This window comes from Lepisma saccharinum, chromosome 2 (assembly GCF_977018435.1).
Source record: "Lepisma saccharinum chromosome 2, izLepSacc3.1, whole genome shotgun sequence".
NCBI lineage: Eukaryota > Metazoa > Arthropoda > Insecta > Zygentoma > Lepismatidae > Lepisma > Lepisma saccharinum.
In genome coordinates, this window is record NC_139230.1 from 161,915,940 (window position 1) to 161,940,485 (window position 24,546).

The 24,546-nt window shown below is 37.8% G+C and overlaps 1 protein-coding gene across 1 annotated transcript in view; it reads left to right on the plus strand.

Moving 5' to 3' along the window:
* LOC145983734 (uncharacterized) overlaps positions 1–24,546 on the plus strand; it is a 59,792-nt gene that overhangs the window by 34,570 nt on the left and 676 nt on the right. The window lies entirely within an intron of this gene.

Sequence of the window (24,546 nt, forward strand, 5' to 3'; positions counted from 1 at the left end):
AAGTGAGAAGTAAGGATTTCCGACATCTTCAAATTTGAATAACGAATATTTGAGCAAAATATTCAAAACTTGTCCCCATTAAAATTTCGACGACGTAATAGATTCTGAAGTTTCTTTTCTATCCTACGAGACAAATTACACGTCTTTATCTTTATTCTGCCTTGAGATATGCAGGAGCGGCTTAAGAGTCTAGCGACCTAGGCCGCCCTCAACGTCCTCCTTCAGGTACGTCAAAACCTTATTTCTGATTACATAAGCGTGACTATTTGATTAAAAAGAGTTGGATTTGTGTAGAAAATAATTAATTGAAGTTCCTGCTGCATTCTATAATAAGCGTATTACAAAATCATGTAGCAATTTAAGCTAATGGATAGATAAATTGATTGATAGATATACGTAGTGTGGTATTTAAGATATTTCCAGTGGGGGGAAATTCTATTGACTGTCTAGGGACAGCATGAGATAATGACTTTATGCCATAAAACATTTCCCCCCATGGATAAAATTTATCAAGCAGAGGGAGGGACACAAGTACCCAGAGGAGGGAAATACCCCCATCCCCCCTACAAATACCACCCTGGATATACGTTAAGTTAAATATAATAAATAAAATAATTAAATTTAGAAAAATTTTAAACTATTTAAAAATTGATAATAAAATTTGTAGAAACATTAAGAAAAATAATGAGTAGAACAATTTAATTAATGCTGTAACTACTTCTAGAATACAGAATGGATTTTCAATGGATTTTTCACCATTGCCTCCAACCTGGTTACCCATTTTTCATATTTACTCTGCATCTCTGTTCTTTTGGATAGCTGGGCTAGACATGTTCTCAGTCCTTGGTTAACGAAGGAAGAGCACCCTGATTTGAGGGTTGTCTGTGAAGGGTGCAAATGCCTCATATTAGTCTGTAAATTTATGAACCTCACAACAGAAGGTAGTGGCATTCTTCAAGCTGTCAATTAGCTGTGTGTTGCTACTCCGGTCACGCCGAAAGAGTAATTACACGATGAAAAGAAATCATTACAATTGCCGGATAGGCCTCGCATCATTTCTGGTCAGCCATGCGGAAATATTTGTTGGCCGTCGCTTGGATTTCTTGTTGGCAATGTAACCAGTTAGTAGAACAGCTGCTGAGCGAGGAGGATCCTCCGGAAAACCGCGCTAATACAATAAGCTATCATTACCTGGCTGGAAGCCTCACGGATGTAAGCTGAGACTCCATAACTTATAAAAATCCAAGCGAGGGAAAATTCCGGAAGAATTTGAGCTGCAATCAAGATATGAATTGTAGTTCACACGGAACCGGCAACTCAAAAGAGTCTTTCAGAATATGGGAACTGGGCGGAATTTATTCGCTCTGGTGGACATTCCGTGAAACCTAGTGTCTGCATACCCAGTTAAAATGTGACCCCATAGTGAGATGTTAGAAATTCTTACAGATTGATCCCGGAGAGATTAAGTTCAATCAAGTTCTTCTGAATGGAATTATTATTGTTATTATTATTATCGCAACATATAGCCGACAAAGTATCACCGATTTCCATGGCAAATTGCTTAGGTTAATGAGAATTACGAAAGCAGGCATCCTAGAGTCAAATCTTGGCCAAGATACGGATGCTTCTTTCATTATAGATTTCATCATTCATCCTTGTCGCTACAATTAACTTGTAGTAATATAAATATAACCAAACACTCTTGTAAATCAACACACTTATATCAACAGACGGCGCTGATCATCCCGATCAATTGAATGCTGAATCTCAGATTAATGACTGACTAAACAGATTTAACGGAAAAGGAACTAAAGTTCTTACAACTTCTTTACCACTATTACACTACTCTTACCACAGATGATTCTACTCCTTCCATGATGTTGTTTCGGTACGCGTCTTACATTAATTAATCCATCACTTTAAACAACAATATAACCGTCGTATTATTTTTGCTCATTTGCACCTTATATTACATTCTCAGTGCTCAGGTGTTTGGTATGTATTAACTCTTCCTCCACACTCAAGGACCTACACTTACACAAACAACGAATGCATTGTTCGAATTGTCCTTCGACTCTCCCCCTAAAATCAACATCAAGCAGATAATTAATTTTCCATAGCCGCCCTGAAAATAACCAATACATGATAAAGGAGACCTAATCATTATTTTTTTTAAATTTTGGTACCAACAAAATATTGTTTACACTAAATTTTTTTTTCAATTTAATAAGACTTGAGAATATAATTTTGTCAATAAATGTTTTGCTTTTAATACGAGTATTATAATGAAGTTCTAAGTCGATAATTCACCAGAAACGTTACAGGTTTCTTAGAATACTTAGTGTCCAAAAAATAAATGTTACTCAAAGACTGTTTCGTTCCTCACGAAAACTTCATAACTGAATAATAAACTAGACTGTTACATATGTATACGAGGCGATATCAAAATGATTTCGAACTTGTTCTATAAAAAGGGACAATCTAATCTGGAATTTTAGCAGTCACCATCCCTCTCAAAGTATTTCCCTTGGGAGTTCATGCAACGGTAATTAAAATAAAATAATAAAAAAAAATCAAGTATTGAGTTTCCATATGCAATGAATATTTACAGAAAGTAGAGCCCGCTGTAGTCCAGTCTGTAGGGCGCATATCCTCCACGAGGGAGACCTTGGTTCGATTCTCGGAGTGTGCCATCCCGTATAGGTATTTTCTGTCAATGTCTCTGCCCAATTTGTTTCAAGTTCACTTTATGCACAGACAGGCTAATCAGGACTGGACCTACATATTCAAGCGGATTTCGAAATATTATTGCCTCTGCCGGGCATCAAATCCAAGACCCCTCGATTACAAGGTGACAAAGTTACCACAACGCCATCGGGGCGACCCTATCTCCAATACAAGGTTGAGCCTTGGTGGCAACAAACATTAACTCACTTTATTTTCTGTTATTGTAAAAGGGCAGTCCATTGTCAGGGATGGGACAGACACTACATTTTTGATATAAAAGTAACTGTTCTACTTATAGTTAAGTAACATTTTTCTAACAATTTTCGTGATGTGAAATGTGAGACGTACCACAGTAGATTATATAACTACCCTTAAAATACTGTCCCAGATTTATAAATACAAGTGAACAATTTTGTGTAACAGGTGGGACAGATAAAACACTGCCACTAAGAAATTTATTTTAATTTCTATGAATTTTCTAATTATGGAAAGTAAATTATTAAGATAAAGAGAATGTAATCGAAGTATTAATATTCTAGTGGAGTTGAAGGGGAAATGTAACAGTTAAAGGAGAAATTAATTGTTTTTTGGTGTCACGGGTGGGATCCAATACATATGGAAGGCAAATCAAAAAGTTAAAATGAACGAACAATAGTAAAAAACCTAAATTATGTATAATACTTGGATTTCTGCAAATGTTCACTCACAAGATAGGATTAAGTTAACAGCATTGCATTTAATTTTAAAAATTGAGATTCAGGGACACTTTCACATGGAATGTCCCTAAAGAATTTCGGCTTGCAAATTAGTCATAGCTTCCTCAGTCGCCTTTTAACCCCGGATGCATCTGGTGGAAACTCGGAAGATGGAAACGGTCCAACGAGTGCGTTGAACGTCTCAGGAAACCACAGCAGAGGGTCGCTTTGGCGAGGCGTTTCTGTCTCTCTCATTATTGGTCCGTGAATCGACCTCTGACCTCCGTCCGTGTCTCCCACACAATGCCCCTCCGGAGTTCGAGTCTGGCGTGAAGATTGTAATCATGGCACGACGAAGCTGCGATATCGTCAAACTTCTCTCTCACACACTCGAGGGCCATCTCGGAACACGAATTGGTCGCAAGGGGGAACGAGAAAGAAAAAAAGAGACAGTTCATTCCACCATGGTATGGCAGCGTCCAAAGTGCGAATTGCCTTTTTTCCCTTCAGAAAACGACATCTTCACCCGAATAGAAAGAAAAGAGTTATTTAGTTTTCTCTTGTTAACCTCTACGCGATAATGACCCTTTTTGTGGTGGTAGAGAAGATTTTACTGAGCAGGACAAATTGTTCGTCGTGCATTGGCGTTTGTCTCGATGTGAACATTAGTGATTGATGTGCATAAACTTATTGCAGTAAAAACTAGCAATTTTTTTTTTATTCACGACGTTCTTCTCGCTCTTGATATTACTACTTTTACAACAAACAAACCATACAAAGTCTAACTCATATTTCTGGAATGCTTAAATATTCCAGTTACATTATCAGGTGCGTACTTCAGTGGCGGCGGTGGCAATCGCCCCCAAATCCTCATTGCTCTATGTAATATCGAGCAAATTTTCAGTTTGGATTGAATAAATGAATGAATTTGGTTATTTTACGTCGTTTTTCTGCCACTTGTGGCTAATCGCGACGATGAGGATGAGTGACGATGTGATGAAATTGATGAAGGGACACTCACAATGAATGCCCAGGCCGTGATTCGAACCCTGGACCCCCTGCTTTGTAACGCTCTGTGCTAACCATTCCGCCATGGAGGTTGGCCAAAATCTCCTGTTGTCATTCATATTTCGCTCCCTATTTCGTTTGTTTCCTCCCAAAAATATATACTGACTGTGTATATTGTTGCTGGGCCCTCTCCTCTGTTTGCTAACACGCTGTCAATGCAGGGCACCGCTTGCTACTGTTTACGAGATAGTAAAATGACCCTTGCGGAGGTCGGTGTCGATTGTTGTAAGCGTCTCTCATTGCAGGAAGCCGATAAGGCGTGTCGAGCCAAGAACCGCTGCTCATAAATGGCCGGGGGGTGGGGGGGGGGGTGCGGTGGAAGAGGCCAGTGCAGTGTTGCCACAATCTATAAGCACAATTTCCCTTTCCAAGGGGTAAAATTTCCCTTTTTCGCCCATTTTTTCCCTTCAGCTAAAGAATTATTATTATTAATAATAATAATAATTAAATATTATCGTTGACCCATGTTCGTATGTATGTATAAAATGTTAATCAATTTAACTTTTAAATGCTACGACGCCAGGGGTACCGGGTTCGAATCCCGGCCTGGGCATGGCTGTTTGTGAGTGTCCATTCATAAATTTCATCATATCATTACTCATCCCCATCTTTGCAATTAGCCAAAAGTGGCAGAAAAGAGAAGTAAAATAAACCAAATCAATAACTTTTAAATGTTTTTTTGGAAGATTTAGATTTTATTTCTAAACCAAGCAATTTTTTTTGTTTTGAGGGGAAAGCTAAAACTATATTATAGTTGGCAACTGAAGATTTTCATCAGTAAAAAGCAAAAAACACACAAACAGAGAATGGATTTAGGGAGGCCAATGCCCCTTGTCTTCCTCACACCATCAGAAGAAAATTAAAAATATTCTACAGAAATATTAAGGCGCACATATGAAGAGTTTGTGTGGAAAATCACATTTTTGTGATACCCAAACGGTAGCCAGATGTGGGTCAACCAAAATTCCACCCTTCCTCTCAGAACAAAGTATACGACAAAATAAAAAAATAATAAGTTCTCATTTTCAAAACTGGAATCTGTTATAATGTTTAATATAATTAATGTTTAGTCTGCCTTAAAATTTCCCTGAAAATTCGCTATTTTTCATCGAATTTCCCTTTTCCCTTTTCACTTAAAAATAGCTCCAAATTTCCCTTCAAAAAGGGAAATTTCCCTTCATGTGGCAACACTGGGCCAGTGTGTTTCGAAGTACGGGAAAGGTGAAGAAGGTCTGGTTTTGTCAAGATTCTTAAATTTTATTTTCAACTTGTACATTTCTTTTTGTGAAACGTAATATGTAAGATGCCAATTCTTGTTTTGTAATTTAAAAAATCAAGGGATCCCCGGTTCGATTTCCGGTTCAGGCACGTTTACAGTAGTTTAAATCTTACTTCAAACTGCAGGCCCAGTCCCGAATAGCTTATATGTGCATAAAGAGAACTTAAAACAATAGTGGGGGATGTGCTGTTGACAGTTTAAGATCATTTACAAGAAAAACCTTCCTTACGTTTTCCTAGATTTTAGTATTTAAAACGTTAATGGATTCGCAATCAAACAATATTTTAATAGAAGCAGTACTGTGATTCTCGCCTAATTTTGGCCTTCAGGTCGGGTCTGGAATAGACTTCGTTTTATTTTACAGCAATAATATTATATCATTTGAGACATATTTTCACGAAGAAACTTTTTTTTAAGAATTATTTTCAGTTATAGTTCAAATATTATTTTTTGCGTCAAATATTGATATTACATTGGATTCTAATTATCGCTTTCCTTTCTCAAGATCAAATTCTTAATCTGCAAATTCTTGACGAAACATTGATATCAGGGAGGGGAAACTCTTTCCCCCTCTTGAGAATGAATTCAGAAACATAGGGGTTTGAAGAAGATTAAGGGGGGAGGGTATTCTCTCCCTTTCTCTCCTTCAATTCTAAAACCGATGCTAGAAAAATGGAAAACTTGTTCGACAAGTGAAGTGTCGGAAGCATCAACAAGTGAACACCTTCCATGAACCTGAATGTTGACAAAAAACTGCTCTTGGAAGTTTCTTATCATTGCTTTACCTCAATTATGCTACTTTAAAAAAATCTTATTTTCCGTTAAAGGGCAATTGTTTTCGGCTTTATGGCATAGTAGTTGTCTTAAACAGAAGATCTCGGCGGATCGACATTCTTGAGCATTTTCCGGTATCATGCTTTCTTCGTTCTTGCGCAACTTCTGACAGGATTCCGATCGGAAGTCCTGGCCTTGAGGTTATAACTGTATTGTTAATCGTAACCTTACGGACTGAGTCTGGCGTGAAATATAATAAACTATCAAGCAGCTTCAAATGAGGAATCTGTGGAAGCTGCCCCAAATCATCTTGACAACTTTCTATTCAAAGACACGTTGAATAATCGTAACACACCTTCAGTGACATCAGATCAGGTGCGGCTTGTGCGTCGTGTATCATTAGCCGGTTCACAGAAAATACTCGTATTTCGTAAATATACCTTATTCGTCAATAAGGGACTTACACAGAATATTTTCACTTGGGAATATCTATAAGGATTTTTACAACGTGTCCGAAAAGTCACGCAACGAAGATTTTGAATGCACGTAACTTTTGTACAAGAAGCGATAGAGACGTGGAATTAACTTTGTCTATGTGAATATTTTTTAACATCAACCAAGAAAATCATGCTCTAAGTGAACGTTCAGTATTTGTGTTCAGTTTTTGTATGAAGTAAAAACACACATGAGTAAAATACAGGTATGGCGTCGTTTGAAAAAAAATTCGATGGTCTGTGTGGGTATATGTAGAACTGATAAAAGAACGATAAATTGTTACGAATTTTATGGATTACAGACCAATTTATGTTTTTTCTGGCATATTCATAAAAAAGAAGTAAGTTCTTTCGAAATTGCTAAGTGTACTGGCAACATTGGTCGTGTCAGAGGTCAGTACCAAATGTACCGGATATCTGACTATGTTATTCAATCAATGTCCAAATGAAACAAAAGATTTTAAATGTATCATACAAAAACCTAACCTACCTAACCTACCCATCTTTCTGTACGCTGTAAGAGTACATATAGCCCCGAAATAACAGTTTATTTGACCTTTGTGAAACGTTTCGGACATTGTTGTAGGGGGCGGCTGTTAATAGCGTATTTGAGATGTGTGGATAAATCACTGATCTAAATACTTCCAGGCAGCACAAATTACTGTACATTAAATATGAATTGTAAACTACATATAAGAAAGTAGAAAAATTGGGTAATCACAACTGGACCTAGAATGATGAAAGGGATCGAAACCACTGAACATGCATAGACTTGAAATCAAACCAGAGACCCCTAGTTTGAAACGCGACTCCTTTGTTCAAAGTTGACATTAGCCGACTAACAAACAAACGCTTTGTCTCAAACTTCATCGATCCATTAAATTCGGTTAGATTCAACAAGAAAAAGTTTGCTTCAGTGAGCACGTATACGATAAGAATATTTCTTTTTACCTGCTCAAACAGCTACATCTAATGCATCATATTATGTAACCTAAGCAGAGCCCCTCCTCGCTACACTGGGTGTTTGAAAATAAGTGATCATCCTAACCTGAATCGCTAACCATTGAGCCACTGAGGCTGAGGTCGTTACTTTTCCCTCCAGGTCTCGAAGAATAGCCTGACGGTAGGAGGCTAGCATGTGGAGGGGTGATAGAAAGGTTCCTGAAAGCATCATATACATCACGTAACATTTTCCAACCACAATCTAAGCACTTCAAAAACTAACAAACGTTAGTCGCGTCTTCGTTTCTTGTCTAAGATTAGCCATCCTTTAGTTTGGTTTAAAAAGAGAAGACTGAATTAATGTACACAGTGCAACACTGAAAGGGGAGACGACATGTTCTACTAGAGTTTCTATGATAGCACGAACTGGGCATGTCCTTCCCGTGAATACTACCCATCTGGGGTACCCGTGTGCTTGTATTTTGCCATATAGTTATCAACCCCCTTCTATGTTGTCACAATGAGAGGGGTTGTCCTGTAGTGGTGCAATCTAGAGTGCATATTTGTACGGAATTCAGGCAGGTTTATTGTTTATGAATCACGGTTTCTCTTTCTCAGCAAGATAATTTGTCAAATTACGCTCACAAATACGTTATTTATTATGTAGAAATTTTAACGAAAAAATTCCAAAACGTAAGGCATTATTTATTCTGGAAGTGTTCATACTGGAGGTTCAATCCTCTTGTGCGTTCTAGGGCCAACAGCGCTTGCATCGGAAGAATGGCGTGCATCTCGATACCACTATACTACCAGCAATAATAATAATAAACCACCTGGAATGGCAAACATTTGACTATAAAATCTGACAGACCGTTATCAATTAGCTAGTGTTTCTGACAGGATCACTAAGTCCCCCACTTTGAACGCCAGATTATCTTGGAAGTCCTCATACGTTGCACAAGTATAGTTTAAGCAATAAAATCGGAGCAAAGAATTTATCTAATTACATAAAATATGATATAAACACAAGTAAGATGTATCAAATGTTAAGATTTTAATTACATTCTGTCCTGATTATGAAGTTTGTCCAGGTGGATCTTGGACTTACCTAAATCCCCTTCCCTTCTAGAGAATTTGTGATACACCACACCACACTTACTGTGTAAGACCCTTAACACAGGTTGTTTGCCATTTGACAACTTGCCCGTAAATGAGGTGGGGCAATTCGTGCTATACATTTTAATAATAATATGGTGTTGAATACGGGACAATCCGCCGTCTATAGAAATTTGAGCTAATTTCATGCTTTCCTAAGTAGGAAATACAATCGAAGTTATTATTCTTGAAGCTTTACTGTAGCGAATGATGACATTTTAGTACATGCGATAAGTCCACTTTTATGCACAGATATGCTAATTGAGACTGAACATTCAGTTTAAAGTGGGATCCGAACACTACGTGCCTCCTTCTCGTGCGTTAAAGGACCAACAGCACCTTGCATCGGAAGAATTGCGTGCATCTGGACACAAACCACTGTGACGCACCCAGGATTGAAATCTAGGGCTTTTAACTTAGTAGTACGGTAATCACTCGTACAACTTTTATTAAGTAAGAACCCTCCCTGATCAAAGAGTACTTATAACACCCCTTTAAATTCAATTAAAAGGTATTTTAGTAGTCTTATTGTTACAAAACCGGGCATCGAATACAAGGCAAAGGCGTGGAATATAGGCGAATGTGCATGTATAAAAAGTCTTAATAAAAGTCAAAATGGAAAGTGAATTTTGAGTATGAGAATTTTCTTTAGAGGCAATGAAAAAGAAGAAAATTACCGTGGGAAATTATTTAGGAAGATATATTTGCATTACGATTTGGCTATTTTATGTCGCTTTTACGCCTCTCTAGATTAATCGTGACTTTGAGGATGCACAGCAGTGTAACTGGGACTAATTTTGTCGGCGGAACATGAACCTCAGGTTCCAGGAAGTTAAGAAAATCACCCCTAACATGTAAATGTTAATAAACCCGAAAATGATGGGACTGCCTCCGCGAAATTATGTCTATGAGTATGTGTGACGAACTGATGAACACAATGACGCACTCGTGGCTCATCCAGGATTCAAATCGCCAAATGAATGTTGTTTATTCGTAACTCCACTTTTCGTCAGAGATGAGTTGACAACGTTATCGTGTGCCTTGCAAGTTAATGCGTAACGTTCTGAAGCAACCTATCTGGCCATCATTATTAATAAAATGTTTGTTCAAACCTTATGATGTATTCAAAATCCACATATGTCAAACATTAATCATCTGCCCTGCAAACCCAAGGCAGACCGACAAGCAACATTATAGTATTCAGCAGGCGAAATCCAGGGCTCTTGAGCTTATTAGCACGGTTGAGCTTCTGCTCCGAGGTCGACTTATATTTTTTCGATAACGTTTGTTCTGTATGCAATGGTAAGCCAGTTCCCTCACCAACACCTGTTTGGAAATGCTGCTCTGGTCTTGTTCATTTTGCAGATACAAAAACAGGAGATTGAGAGAGAGAGAGAAAAAAGACACTAACAAGTTCATGCCAATCTTCTGTGCATACTTGCATATTGACTGATTTAGCACGCCACGTTGAACGAAAAAGAATCTCGGAACTCATGGTTGAAGTAGCGGGGAGAAGTGCAAGGGCTTCTCAAGGAAGCTGATACGGCTGTTAATTGTCAGGCTTCAAATGCACAGTTTACTGTCAGGGCACGAAGCGAAGTAATTGCAGGCCCGTTTCATCGTGGTCGACTCCAAGTCGAAGCAAGGCAACGGTTCCGCCGTCTTCCTGTTGTTCATTGCTTTTAACAATAGCCGTTGTCTGCTCTTTTGCAATATCAAGTTGCGCTTTGTAGACACGTTTCTGTGAGTTGGGCGCTCCAATAGGATGCGGAGAAGGAACTGGATTGCTTTCGTGCGATTAACTGGGCCAGTAAAGAACTAAATAACAGGAAACCAACGCGCCTTGCTGCCGTGCGAGAAAGGACTATATGGATAGCAGTTTCTTCTTCACCTTAATTGGCATTTTATTGATATTATCCAACTTTTGGTGAGAATGGCACTTTCTGCCCTGCCTCCAAAACCTCAAAAACATTCAATACCCACTCTCAGTTAATTAACAATGTGCATTTTAAATTAAATATATGCATTTAGTGCATGAACTCCATGATCTTACATATCTAGAGTTTTATGAGACTGATTAGAACACCTTAGGAGTCAGATAATTTCCTCGCAAGAAATGAGTACACAAAAAGATATTCTTTCCCAGAACTTACTTTCAAATCACGCTTTATTGTTGCACTTCATTTTATATACTTAGCAAATGAATATATTGAAACCCACAGTAATGTTTCATTCAAATTAATTATTCTTATACAGGGTGATTCAAAAGTCCCAGGACACCCACTTTTCTCTGAAACGGATGCGGTAATGGCAGATCCAACTTCACCTGGGTACATCGGGGTAAGGGGTCCATGTGTGAGGGCGTTTCCGGAACATGCCGTCATATTGCATCAGGGTCAAATTTTTCAAATGGAAAGGGGTCATGTGGGGTATCAAAATACATTAGAATTTTCCAAAAAATGCAATGCTGTAATTCGTTTTGTGATAGCTGTAACGGTAGAAACGTTACAGACACTTAAAGATGGCAACCGCGTGCTGCGGTACGCACCGGGTAGAGGATGTGCTCAATGTAGTTCCCATCCAACCGAACACAATTTTCGAGACGTGACCTGCATGGACCCGCATGAGCATGTTTATTTGATCACAGGTCGGCATGATGTGGTAGCGAAGGTGGTGTGGGTCGCGGATTTTCCCTTTATTGTGCGACGGGCAAAAAAATGCCCACGTGCTGATGTGTCGATAACAACAACAACGAAAGCAGTCAATCATGACATATTGCAGTGTGATGGTGTGTGTGCGTATGTGTATACATTGTAATATATCATGAAGACATTAAAGGTGATGTGGATGTGTGGATGTGGATGCAGAACTCACATTCACAATATAGTCCATTTCTGCAGGTGATGGATGTGGTCAGCATCATGCTCCGCCAGCCTTTATCCTCCAGGGTTGCCCACAGCTGCATAATTATTAGAGGCTGGTGAACTAAATCACCCACTGGGAATCGAAAACGTGTCTTCCGCGTAAATGTCTCTAAAAATACAAAGCGAGAGCCATAACTAACTAACTCTCTAGCCTTCTTAAACCCGAAGGTTCATGGCTGCAGCAACACAGGCCTTCCATCTGTTCCTATCTTGAGCAAGATCTGTATATACTTTTCCATCCCTACCGATTTCCATTAGGTCTATGTCAACGTTGTCCCTCCATCTTCGTCTTGGTCTTCCTATAGGTCTCTTACCATCAGGTTTCCCAACAAGAATCCTGTAAACGCCTCTTTCCTCTCCCATTCGTGCCACATGGCCTGCCCACGTAAGTCTTCTTGATTTAATTATTCTAGTAATATCTTGGCATGAATACAAATTATGTAGTTCTAAATTATGTAACCTTCTCCACTCACCTGTCTCCTCATTCCTTTTAGGTCCAAATATTTTCCTAAGGATTTTATTTTCAAATACTCTCAATTTATGTTCCTCTTTCAATGTAAGGGACCAAGTTTCACACCCATATACTAGGCAAAATTACTGTTTTGTATATTTTAACTTTTTGTTTCTTAGATATTAAACGAGAAGACAAAAGTTTATGAAGAGAGAAGTAACATGCATTTCCTGAATTAAGCCTACTTTTTATTTCCTCTTTAATATAATTTTCATTTGTTAATATTACTCCTAAGTATTTGAATTTGGAAACTGGTTCAAACGAGTTGTAATCAATAATTAGATTTTGATTATTACCTAACACTTGGTTTCGACCTGTAAGCATATATTTAGTTTTCTCTTTGTTAACTTCCAAACCTATCTCTTTAGCAGTTTCTAAAAATATTTTAGCATTATTCTTAATTCTATTTATATCATCCCCTAATAAGTCTACATCATCTGCATATGCTAACAACTGAGTCACACCATTTAATTTTAGTCCTTCGTTAGTTTCTTTCACCTTCCTAACAGCATATTCTAAGGCAAAATTAAAGAGCAATTGAGATAATTCATCTCCTTGTTTTAACCCATCATGAATTGTAAATTTGTCAGACACATCAATACCCACACAAATTTTACTTTCTGTTTCACCGGTGCATACTTTTATCATGTTAACAAGCTTCTTAGGTATTCCAAACTCTACTAATATATTATATAATTTATCTCTTTTGACCGAATCATATGCTTTTTTAAAGTCAATGAATAGCTGATGGACACTTTGATTATATTCCCACTTTTTCTCAAGTGTCTGTCTGATATGAAAAATTTGATCTGTAGTTGATCTGTTACGTTTAAATCCACATTGATAATCACCTATAATTTCATTAGCATATGGGGTTAGTCTTGTGAAAAGAATATTAGATAATATGGCGAGAGCCATATATGTGACAAATCTAGTAATTGTCAAACAATATACATAGTATTTCATTACCCGGTGAGACTCTTTCATTTGGAGACATATTATGGCGTATCTGTAATTAAAATACATTAAAACGCATATCGTTTTGAACTTATAAATTAAGTTACAGCTTTTATTGCAAACAATTTCCTGTCATGTAATTTATTAAGTTACAAATAAAGATTTTAAAAGTACTAAAAAATTGCATTTTTAAAGATTATTTTTTAAACCACTGACATTACCGAAAAATTAAACAATATTTTTGTAGCCCATTCCACTGGCTTTGATTGATTGATTTGGTGTTTTAGTCCACTTTATGCACAGTAATCGGAACTGCACCTACAGTTTAAAGTGGGATCCGAACCACTAGGTGCCTCCAACGGGTATCGAACCCGGGACCCCTTGATTACAAGGCGAAGTCGCACATTCTACTGGCGTACGCAAGATTCTTTTTCGGGAGGGGCTGGAATTGTAAAGGTGGATAGTTCATGACTGCTTCTTAGGGGCGCGGCATACACAATAAGATATTTCGTATTTTGAGAAATTTCTACTTTAAAAATGACAATCGGGAGTCATTTTAAAGGGAGGACGCATTTACCAGTCTGGTTTTTCCACAGTTCTTCACTGCTTTTATTTGATAATATTGATTTTCTCAAAATTTCGGAGAGGGCTGTAACCTCTTCAGTCCCCCTCTGCGTACGCCATTGGCTCATTCAATTAGGACAAGACTCAAAAATCATCTGTTCATAACCATTAGTTACGGAGATGTATGTCTGGAATAAAGAGTTGGAGAAGGGGCCTTTTAGGATTTTGCACTTCTAGCAGTGGTCTATTAACGGATGAAAATTCATCTTTTGCTGAATTATTGCTGACATTCGACGTTTTACTTCCTTAATTGACTTTGCATGACACTGGGCACTCCATGGCATGACAGCAATGTCATGTTGTTATAATTGCTTCATAGATGGCAGCAGAAACGTTACTTGAGACGATTTTATATTTTGATATTTCAAAGAATTTTTCTCTATTTTCTATTTCTGAATCACTATAGAAACTGTCAAGGCCTTATAAAGACTGTATTTTATCACAATTTAAATAATTTTGTATATTAGTGCCGTTTCACGTAACAGATTACTCTATTTTCTCCTTCAAAATTGCGTGTACGGAAATTGCAAGTTAGCAACGGCAAGTGGCTGTTGACCACCTGCCCTTCTCTCTCCCACCTCAATTTGGATGAGTAGCGGAGTGGTTAGCACATCGCGCTACGACACAGGGGTCTCGGTTTCGAATCCCGGCCTGGGCATGGATGTTTGTGAATGTCCATTCATCAATTTCATCATATCACCACTCATCCCCATCTTCGCAAATTAGCCAAAAGTGGCATAAAAAGCGAAGTAAAATAAACGAAATCAATCGATCAATCAATCGCTAGAAATAATACAAATTATTGGGAGACAGTCATTGAAGATTATGTCTTTTTATTTCTGGGCTAAATTACGTACTTGTTTAAGCAATATGGAAAACAAAAACATCCAAGAGTTAATCTAATTTCAATGGCTGTTTTTTCATCACATTATTCCTAGTAATATTGTTCCTGGAATTATTTAACTTTTGGAATTATTCATTACTTGATATCGCTTTTCTAACAAAGAGGGGTAATTATTATTACGCCTGAAATTAAACATTATATACATTGAAGCAGCGCGCTCCTGGGTTCGAATCCCGAACAATTATCATGAGTTTTAATTTTTCTAATTACTTCTTCCACTTCTCGAATCCTCTAGTAATAAATGTCACGTCCATTTTTATCGTCTAGAATTTTTTTTGGCAACAAATTTACATGAAAGAATAAATGTGCAACTATTTGCAGTCCTGCCTGTAGGGGAGTTGGTACAGAAGGGGGTGGCGGTGGGCTCTAGACCAACGTAAAATATCCTTGGGGCTCTACCAAATTTCGCCTCGTCTAGACACCTTCTCTATTAGTATTTTGTTTACTTTGCGCTGATTGTTTTTTCAAGAAGTCGCGGATTCGATTTCTGGTGGGGTTACACTACAGTCACATCGGGGCCATGAGCATGCACAAACACCCTTTGATTAGGGTTGAAGGGGGAGGAAAAAGTCGTGATGAAAGTTCAGCCGGGTCAATTAAAAAAAATACATTCCATCTCCTTGTTTTACCAACTCTGTATAGATGCGTACAAAACAGGGGGGTATCTAGAGTGGGTCCAGACCCTCCAAAGTCTCGTTCTTGTACTCATTTAGTGTAATTTTGGGTATAATTATACACGCGCCATACCTCTGATGCGGAAATGGAAGTCCTATTTACTTCAAGTAAAGGAAAGTCGAATGTGAACAAAATTCACGGCTCTTCTTAAACTAAAAAATTCACTACACACAAGCTTGCGATTTGAATGGACGTATATTTACAAAATAATATTGGACAGCATATAAAACACTTTTGATTAAAATGAACTTCTTGCAGTCTTATGAAAATATCCTATCCTACAATGATAGTTTTCATTCAGTAGGGGTAAGAGTTTTGAACACCTTGACTATGTCACTGATACATCTACTTACATAAGAAATAATGCCCCCCCCTTTTTCCCTCGTTGCTTGGAACCTTAATCTGTTAGAAAAAGCTTCATCTTTTTTTTTATTAAGACATGTATAATAATGTTTATTAACTGCAATAAGATCACTCTACACAATTATGTCTATGTGGAAATATTCGGAGTGAAACTGCCCCCTTCTCTCTTAAGATATTAATTAGAATTTCTTAATAATAAACTATGCAGATCCTGCCAGTTTCTCAATAGTGAGATGTGACGTACAATGTCGAAACAATGCTTTCTTCAGAAGTATGTTGGTATTTGAAAATCAAATGGAAATATTTGTTTTACAAATGTGACTCTCATACATAGTCTTACCATAAATACTGTCCCAAAGTTGTAAGTAAATAGACACAAAATGGTGAGAGATATTGTAATATCAGAATAACATGAGGTGCATGGATGCATTATGAACCAAAATCACAAATACTTATTCGAAATGGCCACCTTTAGCACTGACAAACTTCTGAAGTCTTTATGGCCGCGCATCAATGGAATTACGCAACACATCAACTGGAAACTCTGCAGCTGCCTTCTGAAGAGACCGCTTTAAACTGTCAATATTGGGATGTCTCTTCTTGCAAGCCATCTCCTGAAGCTTGGACCACAATTTGTAGTCCAAAGGGTTTAAGTCTGGACTGGCAGAGGGCCAATCTGACGTGGATATGAAGTCAGGAACATTTGCCTCCAACCACTGCTGGGTGGTGCGTGCTTTGTGTGCTGGGGCTGAGTCCTGCTGGAAGCTCCAGTTCTCTCCATGGAAGATGGTGTCGGTAAGATTCTTGCATCGTTTCTCAAGCACTGTCTGCTGGTACACTTTGGCTGATGTTTTTACCCCTTTTTCACAGAAATGGAGCGTTCCCTCATAGCAAATGTTCCAGACTTCATTTCCACTTCAGATTGGCCTTCTGCAAGTCCGGACCTATACCCTTTGGACTACAAAATGTGGTCCAAGCTTCAGGAGATGGCTTGGAACAAGAGACATCCCAATATTGAAAGTTTAAAGAGGTCGATCTCTTCTGAAGGCAGTTGCTCATTTTCCAGTCGATGTGTTGCGTAATTCAATTGATGCGCGGCCACGAAGACTTCAGAAGTGTGTCAGTGCTAAAGGTGGCCATTTCAAATAATTATTTGTGATTTTGGTTCATAATGCATCCATGCACCTCATGTTATTCTGATATTACAATATCTCTCACCATTTTGTGTCTATTTACTTACAACTTTGGGACAGTATTTATGGTAAGACTATGTATATGTAGGTGAATAAAATCTTTCATGGGAGGCAAGGATATTATGCTTTTATTTCCGGAGATACTTCGCTCTGCTGGTGGAGGGATCCCTGTTATCCGGCCGTTAATTTACTTAATTCTTCCGGATCATAATTCATTCATATAATCTTTGGTGTTAAAGATTCGCAAAAAACAATTACCTTTTAATTACTTGGATACACGAGCCAAATCGAATTTGCCAACCGATTGAAGGTCACGTCTTTCGTGTACATCGAGAATTGGAAGTGCCTAATAAGATTTGCAAGTCTTCGACAAGAGAATGGAAGTTATTGATGAGCCAATTAGCTTTGAGACAAGGTGCACCTTTACCTCTTTGTACGTACAACGTCACGGGCAAAGTTTGCTTCCTCTGTTAATTATGCTGATAGCTTAACGGCTGTGATTAACCGATTAACGCTGCTTTCCCATTATCTTTAAGGAGAGATAGAAATTGATCTTGAGCTTGGAGAAGTTTCTTTTTAGGTGAAAGGTTTCCTATGAGACAATCGAATGTCACTGCTCAAGAATAACATCGATGATGGATTTAATTTGAAAACCCGAATTCATAAAATTATTAATTGTAGTAATCTCGGAAAATTAACTTGTGCAGAGCGTGGACTTGGAATTCTGATGACTTTTCCTTTGAGGTTTTCTTTTATTTATCTCTAATACTTAATTACACAATATATAATTGTGATTGTGTTTCTTTTACTTCACGTCGCTTTTCTACCATATTTGGCTAATCGTACTTATGAGGATGAATGATTAGATGATGAGATGAGAGGAAGACCCATACCTAGGCCCTCTATTAGAACCCTGAACCTTTAGTGGCGAGATCCAGAAACACATTACCAGTTTAGGATTGTATTAAAATTCGTATTTTTTCTAATTTGATTGTGAACTAGTATTTATAAAATTTATATATATATATATATTTAATGTTATCGTGTAAGCATTAGTTTTTACTTACACTGCTTCCAAATATGCGAAGTTCTTTCCTTCAAATTCCCTTCTGCTCCAGAATTATTTGAATATATTTCCAACGTTATGTTCAGTTTTTATTTCTCCTCCTCGGTTACCTTTCGAAGCTAGTAATTGCAGACTGGGACTCAGTTACTTTGAAAAACTAAATTTCCAAACACTGTTTTGAAGGAAGGACCTCCCCAATGTAAATGCTGCCGCCTTGTACTCAAGGAGTCGCGGGTTCGATCTCCTGTCGTGGCACATTGCAGAGTGGTTAGAATTCCATTTTTAGCTGTAGGTCCATTCCCGATTGTTCTAGCTGAACATAAAATGGTCTTAAAACAAATATTCTGTTCTAAATACAAATTTGTTGCGTCAGGTTTCAGGAAATATTCAGTATTTGCATGAAAAGTTAAAAAAGAAAGTCCATTGTATATTTTCTTGTGACACAAAGACTAAGAGTGCAAAGTCTTCTTAAGCATGCTACAGTATTGTTCTTGAAAATCTTCCTGCAGGTCAGCAAAGTTAATGCCGGGTCGACCTCAGCCCCCTTGACCTTCAAGAATCATTAATCACTCATCCTCCAACTCCTCCCATTGCTGCAGACAACTCACGCTTGTAGAGTTAAATTACGTTGGTGAAATTGCACATTTTGGATTATCAAGCTTTCATTATTAATTATACGTGACTATATTGCCAGTGGCAAACTATGAAAGTTCCAGTAGCCAGAAGAGTGGAAGGAGATGACTTAATATGAAACATGAAGAGTGTGTGACATAATAAAAAGGGAAATAAATGCGTAAAAAAGAATCTTCGTGGTTGTTCTTGGTCTGTTGATGACGCGGATATCTGCACATATTACTAGTTTTGTTGGAAGTATGAAAGTCTTATCTTCATTTCTTGGCAGTCCCTTTGATTTAGATATTTGGTCTTGTGAATAAAAAGGATCAGCTGTTCAGGAAATGAACATGTGCTAGATTTTTGTGTGAATAAAATTCCTCGTCTCATAGTTTCCAACCTAGTATAAGCATCTGCCCCGTTTATGAGAAAGTATTCTTTCTTATTCACACCAAAGCGTGAGCACATTCTCACCACTGGAGCATGTACCCAGCAGGTGATTGGGGGCTCCTTTTGTTTCAAAGTCAAGAAAGCTGTGGTCCAAATACTTGAAGTAATGTGTAGGTGTTCTGTTTTATTCGTAAAACTTGTTATTGTAACACGTAACGAATCCAAAAGTACTGCTTCCGAATTCATCTATTTTTCTAGTATTTGTTATCTATCCTTGACTAGCTATCTATTAACAAAACGGAGGTGACTCATAATACAAGGAGAAATTTTGCAAAATCAAGAGTGTACAAAATCAATTTGGCGTACGTCAATGCTGAATGCATAATATTCGGCTGGTAACATTTTTGAAACTTGTGCTCCAGAAATTAATTAATTTCGATGATAACCAATAATACACATTGATATTTATTTTCAACCGTCTTTAAAGTATTGAGACAATTTTGTGATTAAGAATTATATTTCCTTTAATCAGGAACTTTACAAGTAGGACTATATGGACATGAAATTAAACAATTAAAGAATTTAAGAATCACAATAGACTTCTACTAGGTAGTTCTAATCTTTCAAAATAAATGTATACACCACAGACAATGTCATGGTTTATAAATTCTAGATCCCATACTATACTAGTGGTTCGAAACATTTGCACAGTTCAAGGAGCTCTCTACCTGACAAAGCATGCCCTAGACGTCCTCTTTATCCAGGACATAACCCCCCACATTCTAGTCCTACTTCCGGCACCTGGTACAAAATGTTCTTCATTTTGAGGAGCACATATTTGCATTAAGATTACAGTGAAGTTGTTTATTTTATGAATGAATTTATTACCCTACAGCTTGGCATCATTGTCAGCATTAATTAAGTGCATGGGATAATTTGCTGAGCAGCTCAAATGCTGAAAGAGTATTTCCAGATATCAGCCCAATGCACTAATAATAGATACAATTTTCACATGAGTTCTGTAAAAGCTTGGGCATCCGTTCAGAACAAATTCAAAAATTGTAGTTCTTTAGATCTATATAATTAAGTTATGATGAAAACTTGAAATTTTCAGACAAAAATTGCTTCTCCTAGAAGTATGCTCGAAAACAAAGTTATATTGATTAGAAATTCGGGAATTTAGTACTCGGTAATTCGTTAAAACAATCGTTAAATTTGAACTGAAATTTGTTCAATTTCACAATGCTTGCAAACTTATTTCCTAGAAAAGTGTTATAGTTTATTGTGAATAATTGCGTACTACATTTCGACTTAAAAGGCCTACATTTTGGGACAATACGTCTTACTTTCTGCTTATTGCGATCTGGTAACCATAAGTATGCATTCAATATTACCTAACTACACCACTTAATTTTATGGACATTGTTTCATAATGCTCATTGACTATAAAAGAGCTTAAGCTTAATGCTGTAGAGCGAATTCATCATTATACAAGCATACGAAGTTATTTAAAGTAAAGGATAAATGAAGTTCTGTACGTCTTTAATTTACTTCCACTTCAAATTATAGCAGCATATTTTTTCAAGTTTAATTATCAGGTCTTATTTGTGGTAGAATTCAATAATTCAATATTTTATCTTCCAGTACCTTGGAACGTATGTAATATTTTGTACTTTTACGAAATTCGGCTATGAAGTGTACGCTGTTTCCTTATTTTGTAAATACGTATAAAATTCCGGGTTGTACACTCCTGTTCACATAAAAAGGAACACTTTACAGGGTTGGACGGTTGAAGAATGTGCCACTTTATCTGAACAGAAGTGCACCTGTGTGAAATATTATGGAGCCTAATGCCCTTTTCAGGTCACTGGTTATGTCGAAATACCAACACTGAAAAAGTAAAGAAGATATATAATGAGATTAACAATCACATTTTCGTAAAATCTGATTCCGTTTGCTATGGTTCAGGAATCGAATGTCAGGTTGAGTTAATTGTTTTGCAATAAATACCGAAATAGTTCCAGAGGCTGAAACAAATAGAACAACATGATGAGCAGTTTCTTTTGTTCTTCTAGCGCATGTATTAAATTCCTGATCTCACAGGAAAGTAGGCCTGTTTGATCGCGTAGTGGATAGTGATATCGCCTTTAAACAAAGGGTGTTGGGTTCCATTCCTGGTGGAGACACATTGCACAGTGGTTCGCATCCCACTTCAATCTATAGGTGCAGTCCCAATTAACCTATCTGAACATAAAGTTGCAAGCTACAGTACTTTCCAACAACCAGCACTGGAAGAAGACGAATCTGCATTGTGCCTTCTATTTCTCCATACTTCCTCCATTCTGTATGTCTCTCAACTTTTCTTGGACCATCGTCTAAAATAGATTTTCTTGAAGAAGAAATTAGAAATGTTAAACCCGAGTCGCTTCTCTTCTCTCATGTTTTGTTGTTTCTCATATTTATATTCCAGAAGCGCAATACGCAGTACAAGGAGACTACTTCAGATCCAAGGATGATTCTCCTTTGCTCTCGTTCTTCTCTCTCCCCCAAGAGGCTGGACTGACATGAAGAAACATAATTTATGTCCCAGTAATGCTCACGTTCTCTGCTCATTCTGTCAGGTATGATTAACGATGGGGTCAGCCGCACTTGAGATTTACTGATCATGACTTTGGGCCTCCTTTCATTCACAATCACATCTTACTTCTTTGTCTTTCTTTAGATTTCTGTGCGATTCGCCGTTGACCAACCGCCGTTGACATGATGTTGGCTTGGCGCTCTCACACACACACTCTCTAGGCTACATTCAATTTTCACTTCTGTTGCACGTGTGCGTTTGAGAGCGGCTGAGTCTCTACTTGTCATACTGGCAGCAACAGTCGGATAAAATGCCACCCAGGATGATCAGCGGGATTTGTGAAGAACCTGAAAGAATTTGATTTGAGAGCTTGTTTTGGCATTTTGGGGTTATGTGACACATTGGGGTAGCGCCAGTGTGTTCATTTGTTTACTGGTACAAAGTTATTTTTCATAGTCTCAATATTGTTGATGATCCGAGAAATCCTGAATTCAATGATACAACCAAGTTTAACACATACCTTTAATAACCCTCCTGATATCTCGTCTCAAGCCCAACTAAGATATCTGTCACCGGGTTCGATACCCGGCGGAGGCACATAGTGGTTCGGATTCCACTTTAAACTGTAGGTCCAGTCCCGATTAGCCTTACTGTACATAAAGTGGACTTAAAACAGCAAATCAATCAATCAATCATGAGATATCTATCAACTTACACATCAGTTTTTCATTTTCCTTCTCATTTATACCTAGTACATATTTTCCCATTGCTACTTTACAAGCACAAATTTAAAACACCATCATAATAAAGGATGCTTTGTCCTGGCAAATAAATTCTTGAGTTCTATATTTGTCAAAGGAACGCAAGTAATGAAATATCGTTACAATTACTGATATAATTTTGAGACGAGTTGGAGGAATAGAAAAGAAAGGACTATTGGATTGGTTTCGTCACATTACCAGGGAAGATTAATGAGCACATCTCTGTCGCTATGAAGTGTACATTTTCTCCATGATCGTGTTTTGATAAGAGTTTAGCATCTATTGCATACTTTATGTGCAGAAAATTCGGCTCCAGCAGGACTGCAAAAGAACTATCAGTATTTTCAGATAGTAGTAATTGGATAGAGCAATTCCTTCAGTTATAAATGTGTACAATCACAGACACTTCGGAGTTGTAACAACGTCATTGAAAGTTAGTGGGGTCGTTCCAACCCAGAAATGTCCGTCACTGTACATTTCATCTAGTTACAAACGTTTAATGTCTGAGAAGGTATGTCACTATAGTGATCGAGATCGTTCGATTGTGTAGTTGAAGTCCATCTACAGACAAGCACCACAAACTACAAGTAGTTGAGATTTCCTTTTGAGATATATCACTCCACAACTACTTTGAATTTGAATTTAAAATTTTGGGTGTGTCAGCACTTAGGCTATTTTGCACCCGTCACATTATACGGGGTCCAACCCCTTACCATAACTTAAATAGCATAATTTCAGTGTCGTGTTACTAAAATATTAAAATTTCCTGACTTTCGTTAAAAGCTGAGGCTGTAAAGGGGTACTCGGCACACACAAGGAGCCAGAGCCTCGTTCGTCTGCAAAATGCAGTCTAGGGTGCACTAGGTGGAAGTGAGGTTGACTTTTGGGTGACTACGTGGAAGGTCACCCCTTACACCCCTTCACAACTACCTGTGAACTTTGAAACACAGTGAACAGATTTTGCGTACTTTTCGTTATAAAATAATAATGTATGGCGTGTTGAATGAATCTAAAGAAATACCCTTCGTTCATTCCATTTAATGATTGGTTCTACAAATTATTGTTATCAAGGAATTTTCGGCTAATGGAGTCAAATACAAACAATAACACTTCGCATTTTAAAACTACATTTGGCATTCCTTTTTCTCTCAACTCTACCCAATCTATGAGTAATAGCCTACAATTAACTACAACATTCGTGTTGGCCGACCTCCGTGGCAGAGTGGTTAGCACAGCGCGCTACAACGCCAGGAGACCAGGGTTCAAATCCAGGTCTGGCCATAGGTGTTCTTTGTGAGTGTCCCTTCATCAATTTTATCATACTATCCTCATAGTCGCAATTAGCCAAAATGGCAGAAAAGCGACGCTAAATAACAAAAATAAAATTAAATCAAAGATTTGTGTTGGACTAATTGAATATATACAGTCTGTAACAAAATAACTGCACCACTTAACACAAATGAACGCAAACTGTTTTTTAGGTGATATGTAGACAATTATAAAAAAAGTAAACTGTTTCCCTGTGCTTAGCACTACGCCATGAAGGCGTATAGGGAGTGTGGGTGTAACGTACCACACTTTCTTGATCCGGTTGTGAGTGGGGGTGATGTGATCAGCATCACGCCCCTGACCGCCTTAACCCCCCAGGGTTTCCCCCAGGTACCCATGTCATTCGACGCTGGGTGGGCGCCGGGGCCGCTTCCAACGTTTGAAAAGTTCCCGGATTTGAACCGACCGGGGATCGAACCCGGGACCTTTAGCATGGGTTGACTTTACTTTAGGTTAATCCTGGGCCTTGTTTTATATGTCTATATATGAAAAACCAGCTGATTTCAGGGCCATTATCTTGCCTTG